This window comes from Rhagoletis pomonella, unplaced genomic scaffold, assembly GCF_013731165.1.
Source record: "Rhagoletis pomonella isolate Grant_MI unplaced genomic scaffold, Rhpom_1.0 Rhpom_scaffold_00576, whole genome shotgun sequence".
Classification (NCBI taxonomy): Eukaryota; Metazoa; Arthropoda; class Insecta; order Diptera; family Tephritidae; genus Rhagoletis; species Rhagoletis pomonella.
Genome location: NW_023459130.1, coordinates 23888 through 35501, shown reverse-complemented (window position 1 = coordinate 35501; position 11614 = coordinate 23888). Strand labels below are relative to the sequence as shown.

General features: G+C 40.7%; 1 long non-coding RNA gene and 1 pseudogene across 1 annotated transcript; both read left to right on the top strand.

The window, feature by feature from the left end:
* Positions 1-1116: 1116 nt before the first annotated feature.
* LOC118751167 lies at positions 1117-1449 on the top strand. Its single transcript, XR_004994493.1, has 2 exons — positions 1117-1157; positions 1222-1449. It is a non-coding gene; the product is annotated as an uncharacterized LOC118751167 (long non-coding RNA).
* Positions 1450-1495: 46 nt separating this feature from the next.
* LOC118751168 lies at positions 1496-3074 on the top strand (annotated as a pseudogene).
* The last annotated feature ends 8540 nt before the right edge of the window (positions 3075-11614 follow it).

Genomic DNA, 11614 nt, shown 5'->3' with positions numbered 1-11614 from the left:
CATGGCAGCGCTAGTTTTATGGTTTACAGTTTTTTATCGAAGTATTGATTTTTATGGGAAAAGCGCCGCATGCGAAAATTTTTAATAAAAAATCGCGCGATTTTTATTAAAAATTTTCATTATTTATCGAAGCATTGATTTTTGTGGGGAAAGCGCCGCAGGCGATTTTTAATAAAAAATTTTCATTTATATATATATAATAAATGGAAGAAGATACCGAAAAGCATTGACCACTGCACATACCTTGTAAGGAAAAGTGAATTATTACGAAATACTAATACAGTGGCAGCACTATAGCTATTTTGGGATCTCGCGTTTCAGTTCGCAAAGATTGTCAACTTCTTTTTAGTAACAAAATAATCTATCTTAGGGTGATAAAACTACGTGTTTGTTTAATAATTAAGTTAAATTATATAGCTTAATAGTGTTTAAAAAGTGAGAACAGGTGATTTAGTGGATTTTTGTCGGGGTAATTGTCCATACAAAACAACGAAATTTAACAAAAGTTTTTTGTTTATAACGTTTAAATGGTTAATAATATTAGCCCTCCCCCTCCGGATTGTTAATAGGGGGACCGAAACGCGTCGTTTGGTACCCCTCCCGACCTTTCCGGACCTTTTCCAGAATGACGCATTTAAAAAAAATCAGGAAGCAAATGCGTTCCTTTTTACCTCGTTTATATGGCATCAAACGGGGTATCGAATTGACTCATGTCAGTGTAGCTCGCTTGAAATACAAGTGCTTATATGCAACATGAAAAATAGTCGATCGAACACGCTCTCATACAGAGTTCAGCCAAATGGAACCCTGTTAATTCATGTGTCATTTATTAAAAATAATAAACATGGAAAAATAATAATTAAAGACTCAAACAGCCTTGTAAAACATTAAACATTAATTAAATATGCATATAGTGCATTAATTTTTGAAAGAAATACCATATAATGTATGAACTCTGATTAATAATATTAAAAAGTGTGTTATAACCACCGTTTAATGTTATATTTGATACAAATTATCTTTGCTACTCTGAACGCTCTGCGCATTGCCACTGAATATTAGGTTACTTAAAATTACATCCCTGTTCCTTGTTCTTTCTGTATTGCATCGTGGTGAATTCACATTTCTCAGAAATTTTACAACAAAACAAAATGAAGGTAGTATTTTATTTGCTAATTTTTGCGATTTCTATTGTTTAATGTAAATTTTATGTATTTTTAGGATATGTTGAGGCAACAAAGAAGGCGCAGTTTGAAAATGAAGTTATTAGTATGAAGTAGCAGCGCAGGCACATTTGGAAAATTATGCCGATAAGCAAGATGGAATTTGGGAAAGCAAGTGCCTACTTGCAGCATATCTTATGTATTAAAAAAGTATTTAATTAAATGAAATGGTGCTTAATAGAAATGTTATAAATCGAGTGGCATTATTTAAGATGTGCTTCAAACATTTGGCGAATTTTTTTTCATCTCGACGTGCTAGGTTACAAGTTAAGATGACTGCCACCACGGCCGGTAAGAAGCCCGAAGCAAAGGGCAAACAACCTTCCAGAAAGCTGCCCGCTGTCCCCGAGTCGTAGCTGAAGTTCAGAAAGAAGCAGGTCAGCAAACGTGCTACCCTGACCAAACGTAAACTAAAGCGCTCTGCTGTGATTGCACTAATAGGGCTTTCGCACGCGGCGATTTTTCAGGCAACTTTTGCGTTCAACTCACGCAGGGTTGCACGAAAAAAAAATTGAATGGCTAAAAATATCAAAATATAAAAAATATCAAAATATAAAAAAATATCAAAATATAAAAAAATTTCAAAATATTCGCCATAAAAAGGTGTTTGCATTGTCCAACTTTGCATTCTACTTTTGGTTGAACGGCCTTTCAACTAATCGCTTTCAACAAAATTGGTCGCCTGCCAACATTTAGCCATTCCACTTTTTTTCCGTGCAACCCTGCGTGAGTTGAACGCAAAATCGCCTCGTGCGAACACCTTTTAAGCAAACGTGAAAACTTGGTGCATGCTGAGAAATATCAAGCTAAATATATCCGTGATGGACACCGTGAGAATAAGTTGCGCCGTCTGGCAAAGAAACGCGGCCCATTCTACGTGCCTGCAGAAGACAAATTGGCTTTTGTGATCTGAATCCGCGGTATCAACAAAGTTGCACCAAAAGTGCGCAAAGTTTTACCAAAGAATGTGGATAACAAGGGACAACTCGTTATAATTGTGGCGAAAAAGCGCAACAGGAGCGTGCCTTCTCTTTTCATCCAATCAAAAAACGCACTAGGGCAAAAGAGAAGGCATGCCCCTGTTGCGCACTTTCGCCACTATTATAACGAGTTGTCCCTTATTGTTATCTACGTTCTTTGGCTTTACTGTTGTTCCGTTTTCGCCACATTAACCATGGTTTGTTCATCAAATTGAACCATTAATATGCTACGCATTGCCGAGCCCTATATCACATGGGGTTATCCAAATCTTAAATCAGTTCGTGAATTGATCTACAAACGTGGAATTATCAAGCACAACCATCAACGTGTCTCAATCTCTGACAACTTTGTGATCGAACGCAAATTGCGCAAAGCACACGATATTCAGTGCGTTGATTATTTGGCAATATTCACTGTTGGATCCCACTTCAAGAAAGCCTCCAACTTCCTCTGGCCATTCAAGTTCAACACCAACCGGCGGCTACGTTGAGGTTGGTGGTTTCGGTAACGGTGAAGATAAGATCAACAACCTGCTGCGCAAGAAGGTTTAAAGAAATTTTGTTTGGTGTACAAGGTGGAGTATTTTTATTTCAAAAATATATAAAAAAATAGAAAATGTTTTTTTTGTAACTTTCTGAAGGTTTAAACCGCAAATATGCCAAACGGAAGGCAGCTTATATTCACGATTCCTTGAATAGTGTCGAAATTCCATTGCCGCTTCTAAAGGCCATTTCAAAAGGCTCCAATCCACATATTAATTATTTGTTTTGGGTTTTCAACTCATGAATGATGCAACCAGGGTTGCATTTACCGTCTATGAAAATATTTTATGAAGCGTTCCAAAATTAGCTCCGAGCAACTAAAAGTTGGTTCAGCTCAAGTGAAATAGTTTTTTGTTAAATATTTATTCTTGGTACTTATTAAAAAAAAAATCAGATCGATATTAATGTGACAAATGAAGTAAATAAAAATCTACGAACACATTTTTTGAATATTTTGTCATAGAGACGTTATTAAATACAGACATAACGGCGTCGGGCCTTGGTCTTGACGTATATAGAATTAATGCGTTAGAGAGATAAATATACAAGCTAATCTTTTTTTTTGTTAATTAACGATGCATTTTCTTAATCAGCCTAATCGTGAGCTTCGCCAGAATTTTTTTCACCCACCCGTAGTCAATACACGGAAACGAAAAGTGAAAAGGTGACTCGGTTCGAGAAAATTAAACTCATTGTTGAGTAGAAGTTATGTTTAAGAATCTCAATTATTGTAACCTTGTAATGCAACCCTGTGAGTTGTCTCAAAATAATTGTTAAGTGTTTGTAAAACTTGAGTCTGGTAACACTATGTGCAATGTGTCAAAATTATCGCGCCAAAATAGTTTATTCTAGAAGAAAAAGAGCGCGAGGTCTCATGAAGTGTAAGCATTTTATTCATTTTGTAACATGCGTATTTTATCAGTATTTTCCTTCACAGGAAAATAAAACCAATCCAACCCCAACCGAATCCAACTCCAACCCCATACAATCCCACATCACCAAAATTTAATCAATAAATCGATGGGCTACCATCACTATTAACATCGCAATATGTACAACTAAAATTGAAAGGTTTTATTTTGACACCAGCGCGATCTTCTAGAACATTTTATTTTCACTTTCCTGCAGCAAGGAAAGTTCGATACGGGAGTGTGCTGAAAATTATACAACAAGAACATCCTTTTGAACGAAAGGACTGGCGAAGCAGTGAGCTGCAAGAAGTGACTGCAGGAATCGAGAAGAGCATCGGTAAGTGTACCTTTGGGAAATTAGGGAAGTCAGGTCAATCGGGAGCGATATAGTAGTCGTAGGTGGTTACATGCCGTTAACCCGTTCAACATCCAAAATGGCCAACCAAGAAGGGGCCGCTGGCGAAGGCGAAGACTTAGTTAGGCCCTTAATATGAGTTGCATTCGATTTTCGATCTTCGTTGGTTATCGAAGATCGAAAGTGAAATTCGTATTATGAGCTATGCAACGGTGTCAAAATTTACGTTGAGTATCGAATTTTCTGTCGAACAGAATTTTGCTTTCGATGGTGTAGCGAAGTGTTAGAAAATTGTGAAAAATGTATTATTTGGCATTTGTTTTCTTACTTTTTGGCGGGTAGACACTAATTTTAAACAATTTTTATCAATTTCATGCAGTTTTAACGTCGTGAATACAAAACACAAGCTCGAATGGCTGCTTTTACTTGTGAAAGAAAATCCCAATACTCAGTTGGCACGATCTCTGAGAACAAATCATAGAGCTGTGGATAGTTTTAAAATTTTTTAAATAGATTTGGCTCACAAACGACTTTTTAGACAGTCGGGAGTTTTTAGTAAATCTGTAGACAAATTTCTTAAATATATTTTATGTCAAAATATATTGTAAATACTACACTTAAACTCTCCTAAACATTTACTACTCTTGGCCAGTTCACTAAACTCTCATCCTCTGACGAATCGTTGAACCCCAGAACTTCGTTGTACTAATTTTTACCATGTTTTTAGTGAGTTCATTTTAATTTGCATAAATTTACATAAATATGTATAAGCACACTATTTAGTTTGCTCGATTTGTAAACAAAGCTTCTCAGCGGTGAAAAATATACTATTGTGAACAACATAAACGAGCGAAGTTCGCAATAGCGCTATTCTTCATCGAATGAGCGCCATAATACCAAATGAAAATTCGTTCGATCAGCACTTTCGACCACAGTCGAAGATCAAATGTAACTCATAATAGGGGCCTTAGATATTACTGTTAGGGAACTGACAAACGTTGCAGATTCGGAAGGTGCCAATAGCGTGGCGGCACAATTAACCGCGATGCAAGAAATTCGCAACTTGAAAGCAGCACTTAACCAGCAGCAAAATAATGCTACAACAACGGCAGAGTCGAATAGTCAGTGTGAAGAGGGGTCGGGTAATGCACTAGCAGCTGCGGTCAGTGAGCTCAGCCGCGCTTTATCGCATACACCGACGCAGCCTGTGAGCAGGTTGTATGATTTACCGGACTTCGACGGTCGACCAGATGACTGGTCGATGTTCAAGGAGGCATTTGCGGCTACCACCGAAGAGTACCACTATTCAGAACGACAAAATATGATCCGACGGCAAAGGGCGCTCAAAGGTAAAGCTAGGGAGACGGTCGAGTGCTTGCTAATTCACAGTAATAACGTCAACCGTGTCTTACAAACACTAAAGGAACCCTTCGGTAGGCCAGAGCTCCTTGTCAGAAGCCAAATTGCGCGCATTCGTAATATTTAAAGCATACCTGAAAACCGAATTGATTTAATTATCCCATTTTCTACTAAGGTACAAAATTTAGCGTCGTTTTTAACCGCGTACGAGTGTGACCATCACCTAAATAACCCGATACTTATGTAAGAACTCGTAGCTAAGCTTCCAGTGCAGCGCAAGCTGGCTGGGCACGGTACTCCATTGATATACACCCGCGTCCAACTATACAGCATTTAGGAGATTGCCTACGCGAGGAAGCACGCATCGCAAACACAATATGCAACAATGTAGGCGAGTTGCAACGACAGTAAGGCACGAAGACAGAGAAGCGCCCGAGATTTTTCCACGCATCTGAGACTGAGGAACATCATAGTAATAAGTGTATGATGTGCTCTGGTTATCACGATCTTGAGCGGTGCCAGCGTTTTACAGATCTGACCCATAAGCGAAAATGGAGATTCATACGCGATAGACGACTTTCTTTCAATTGCTTGAAATCGGGCCACCGAAGCAGTACATGCAATCGCGAACACAGATGTACCAATTCGAGGTGCACCCAGAATTGGCATGAGATTTTACACGAACCTCGAATCCAACGGGAGGAAGGCAGTCAGCAATTTGAACAATGACCGCGCATCCTCACCAATGCGGTAGTATCTCATGGTGGGCCAAATCTGCTTTTCAAGGTGCCTCCGGTAAAGCTCTACGCCAACGGTAAAACTGTTAGCTGTTACGCGCTTCTCGACGAGGGTTCATCCCTAAGCTTAGTAAACGAGAAACTCGTTACAGAACTTGGCATTACAGGGCCGAAGCGAGATTTTACGCTGCAATGGTTTGGCAATAACGTGGTAACAGAGTCATCAATGTCTGTGTGCATGGAGATAGCAGGCGTGAGCCAAAATTGTAAAAAGTTCGCACTCCGTGAGGACGGTAAAGAATTTAGAAAATTACCAATCGAAACCTACCAAGGTGCTACCCCTGATCTGTTGAACGGGCTAGATAATGTGCACCTAGGCATCGCAAAGCGCGTAGCTGACGATGGTCGCCGGGGTCCGGCTGCCGTGTTGACGAAGCTGGGTTGGGTAGTCTACGGCGCAACTGAAAACGAAACCGGTAGTAGTCAACGAATATTCCTGGTGCGATAGAGCGTCGCAGATACAACGAACGAAGATGAGTCCGTGGACCAGTTGGTCAAGAATTTCGTTATAAGTGATTACTTAGGCGTTTCATCTTCCGTCAAATGAGTTGATGCACAAGACGAAGTAAGAGGCCGTTCAGTACTAGAGAATACTACCAGGGGAGTGGGCGAGCGATTCAAAACGGGATTATTGTGGAAGAGCGACATGGAAATAACCGAATACTCACGAGCGATGGCTGATAAGAGGCTTTTAACACTCGAGCGTAAACTCGACAGCAACGAATTACTAAAAAGGGAGCACTTTAAAACGATGCGACATTACGAAGCGAAGGGCTATTGCAAGAAGCTTACAAAAGCTGAGACGTTAGTTGAATCTTCGCGCACATGGTATTCGCCACATTTCGGAGTCTCGAACCCGAACAAGCAGCGGAAGATACGCCTCGTCTTTGACGCGGCGGCGCAGGTAGCTGGAAGCTCCTTGAATTCGTATCTCTTAAGCCGTCCGGACTTAGGGAAACCAATGCTCAAAGTGCTAATTAAGTTTCGACAAAAGCCAATACCAGTTAGCGCTGACGTCGTGGAGATGGTCCACCAGGTTTTGGTACGAGTCGAAGACCAGCCGGCGCAGAGATTTCTGTATAGGGAAAGGCCCGATATGGAGATAGAAGAATATTGTATGCGCGTAATGACGTTTGGTGCGACGTGTTCTCCATGTGCGGCACAATACGTGAAGAACAGAAATGTCAGTGAGTTCTCAGAAATAATCACTACGTGGACGACTTCGTGCACTGTTTTTCTGATGAGGGCGAAGCCATCAAAATAGCGAAGCAATTGAAGTACATCCACCGTAAGGGTGGGTTTAACCTAAAAGGATTCGTATCTAATTCAAAGGTCGTCAACGAGGCACTGAATGGAGAGCAAGTTTGCGGAGCGTTAAAGGATTTTGACAAACCTAATTCTGGTCATCAGAAGGCACTCGGGATGCAATGGGACACGGAGCGAGACGAGCTGAAATTTGCTCTTGCCTTTGGTCGCATTGACCCAGAATTGTTACAGGTAAAACGCATCCCGACGAAACGCGAATTGTTAAGCGTAACAATGTCCGTGTTCGACCCTTTCGGTATAGCCGCGGAGTACGTACTGAAGGCTAAACTGTTGCTACAGACGGTTTGGAGATCTGGAACGGGCTGGGATGAAGCAATATCGGAGGAAGCGGAACGAGTCTGGAAAGAATGGCTAAAGGCACTAAAAACTGTCGAGAACATAAAAATTCCGCGTTGCTATGGTAGCGCCTTTCCAACGGCCGTCGCGGAGCTCCACGTTTTTGCTGACGCAAGCGAGGAAGTCTTTGCCGCGGTAGCATACTGGCGCATAGTGCACGGATATGGAGCGGTGGTGGCCTTAGTAGCTGGGAAAACGAAATTCGCACCACTGAAGCAGACGAGCATCCCAAGGCTTGAGCTGCAAGCAGCAGTATTAGCATCTCGACTCAAGAAAACGGTGGTGGACTACCAAGCCGTCACGTGTGATCATGTGAACGGACTCGAAGACGGTCCGTGCATGGATAACTTCCGACCACAGGAAATATAAGCAATACGTTGCGTACCGAGTCAACGAGATTTTAGACGTTACTACACCGGAGGAGTGGAGATGGACGCCTGGGGCTCTAAATCCTGCAGACTTCGGTACAAGATTCCATTTTGGCTTACGGGTCCAGATTTCCTGTGGAAAGACGAACGATTCTGGCCAGTAATGGAATCCACTTCAGCCACAAATGAGGAGCTACGAACTAAGTATGAAATTTATTTTGCTACCATCAAAGAAGAAGTTTTGTTCAAGTACTCGTTGTTCTTGCGGTTGGTTGGAGTCATAGCCTACACACGAAGGTTCGCCCATAACTGTAAGGAGGTAGAGGCGAAGAGACTTTGTGGTACGCTAAGGGTACAATAACTCAGAGACGCGGAGCTATGTATTATTCGCGTAATCCAACGGAGTTCATACCCCGAGCGCAAGCAGCAAGATTTTTAAGTTAACCCCGATTCTAGATAGTACAGGAGTAGTACGAGTGAATGGGCGGTTATGTAACGCTGACGCAGTACATTCGCGTACGCGATAACCAATAGTGATGCCACAGCGACATCACACAACCGACCGACCACCGCCTGTGGAAACATCAAAACGTGAACACGATCGTAAGCGAGATTAGACGAAAATACATTCACATTCGAGAAGAAGTTCGAAGGGTTGCAAGGAAGTGTGTAACATGCCAGAAAGAGCGAGCGACGCCAGCAGTGCCGCAAATGGGACAGATACCCGCGGATCGCCTTACTCCCTTCATCCGGCCATTCTCGTATGTAGGCGTAGATTATATGGGTCCTTTCCAGATCGCGACCGGCAGGCGTACTGGTGCTGGGAACGCCTGGTGCGGAGTGTGAAGCGTGCGATGCAGCACGCGTTGACTAATGAGCGGTTACACGAGCAGACGTTATACAGTGTAAAGTGCGAGGCCGAGAACGTGGTTAACTCACGGCCACTCACATATTCCCATCGACGCTCCCGATGAAGAACCACTTACTCCTAACCATTTCCTCATAGGTACAGCCAATTCCGAACAAACTCCTCACCCCCAAGAAGAATTGTACAAGGTCACGAGAATGCAGTGGCGCAAAATGCAGCACATTCACCACCGGTTCTGGAAGAGATGGCTTTCAGAGTATCTCCCAGATCTATGCAGACGAACCAAGTGGTGTAAGACCGTGAAGCCGATATCACCACGAGACCTGGTGCTAGTTTTCGACGTACGTTTGCATCGGTCCAAATGGCCAATTGGACGCATCACCCGAGTGAAACATAACCAGGACAGTTTGTATAGTAACTTCCCCAGTAAAACATTGCAGCGAGAGCGTAAAAGCAAAATAGAGCGTTAAATTGAGAAGAAGAGAAAACTAGCAGAAAAAGTTATTGAACACAAAAACTTGCAAGTGAAAAGCTGTTGCACTGTTTTGACATTCTTCTGTAAACATTTTACTCTTTATAAATCATTTTTAAACGCTTTTCTTTAGACACACGCACTCACACAGTCCAGTACATAATTAATATTTTGATTTCCACTCATTTTACTTTTGTTTGTGCTAAAGCAATTCAACAAATGGCGGCTTTTGACACTTATTCTTCTTCTTCTTCTGCTAACTAATTTCTGCTAGTAGAAATTTCACTAGCAAGAATTTGCAGCTCTCCAGTGCTCTGTTGCAAATTTGTTGGGTTATCGTACACTTTTCCAGTAAAAATTTGCAGGTTCCAGTTCAAATTAGTACTGGCTATTGGTTACTATACAAACATATGGTTTGACTTGCCCTGGCATTCAGGAAGCGGTCTCTAGTCACTAAGGGCCGTTTGCACCATGTCTAGTTAATTCTAACTCCCAGTTAAATATCTTTATCGACGTTATCGACACCCATCATATAACATGTGATCGATAAAGCAGTTAACGTGCTTAACTGAAAGATGTACCTCCAGTTAGCGGTTACTAGACATGGTGCAAACGGCCGTAATAGTGAGTTTTGGTGGTGAACTTGGATTTTGAGACTATTTGGTATTCAGTACGCTTTCTCACGTCTCTAGTCTAAAAAAAAAGTCACTAATTTTTCAGCTGGCTAAGGGCCGGTTGTTCAATGTCTGGTTATCACTACCACTACACTATCGACGATTTCGACATCATGCATGTAACATGTGATCGATAAAGCAGTAGTTGTGCTTAACCGGAGCTTCTACCTCCGATTTGTGCTAATCAGACATTGAACAACCGGCCCTAAGAGCAGGTCTCAAAAATAAAAATATGGAGAAAAAGTTAATTGCTTTCCATTTTATTAAAAAAAACGCGAATATGAAGCGAGAAAATTTGTTCAATAAGAATTTCGTTAGGATATAAACCAAAATGCTTTAATATACAAATCCATTGAAAAAAAATTAATTTTTTTTAACATTAAAATCTTAAGATTATAAAAAAATAAAACTAATAAAAAAGAAAAAAAAAAACTAATTAAAAACAAGTAAGAAAGTCTAAGTTCGGGCGGAGCCGAACATTAAATACCCGGCGCAAGTATTAAATATATGTTTTTTCACCTTTCCGAAAGCTACCGCTAGATGGTAAGCCGGGGTGTATCAATTTTGAGTAAATTAGCGTCCTTAAATTTCGAATTATTGAAGTTTCAAGCATTTCTGAAATTTACCGTTATATAAAAAGCGGCCGTAATTTTAGTCCGATTTCAATAATTTTCAACGTTTTGCTTTTATTTGGCAAGCACAATAAAAATACCGAGTTTGGTACAAATTGGTAGAACGGTTACCGATATACATATATGTATGTGATCATAAGCGGGCGGTGCCACGCCCATTTTCCAAAATTTTACCATAAACGTATATCATGGTAAAGAATTGTTGCAAGCATCAATTTTGAATAAATTGGCTACGCCCATTTTTAAAAAATTTATTATATTCTTATTTTTCGTCTAAAAATTGTTGTAAATATCAATTTTGAGTGAATAACCTTCAGTAGTTACTAAAATATCGCAGTTTTCGTATTTCCGAAAATTACCGTTATATGGGATGTGGGCGTGGTTATTGTCCGATTTTTTAAATTTTCGGCCATTTAGTATGCTGTATAAAGGCCAACAACTGTGCCAAGTTTGGACGAAATTTGTGCAGCGGTTACCAAGATATAAACATGTAACCATAAGTGGGCGTGGCTACGCCCATTTTCCAAAAATTTATAATATTCTTATTTTTCGGCTAAAAATTGTTGCATATATCAATTTTGAGTGAATAATCTTCAATAGTTACTAAAATATCGCAGTTTTCGTATTTCTGGAAATTACCGTTATATGGGAAGTGAGCGTGGTTGTTGTCCGATTTTTTAAATTTTCGGTCATTTAGTATGCTGTATCAAGGCCAACAACTGTGCCAAGTTTGGAAGAAATTGGTGCAGCGGTTACCAAGATATACACAT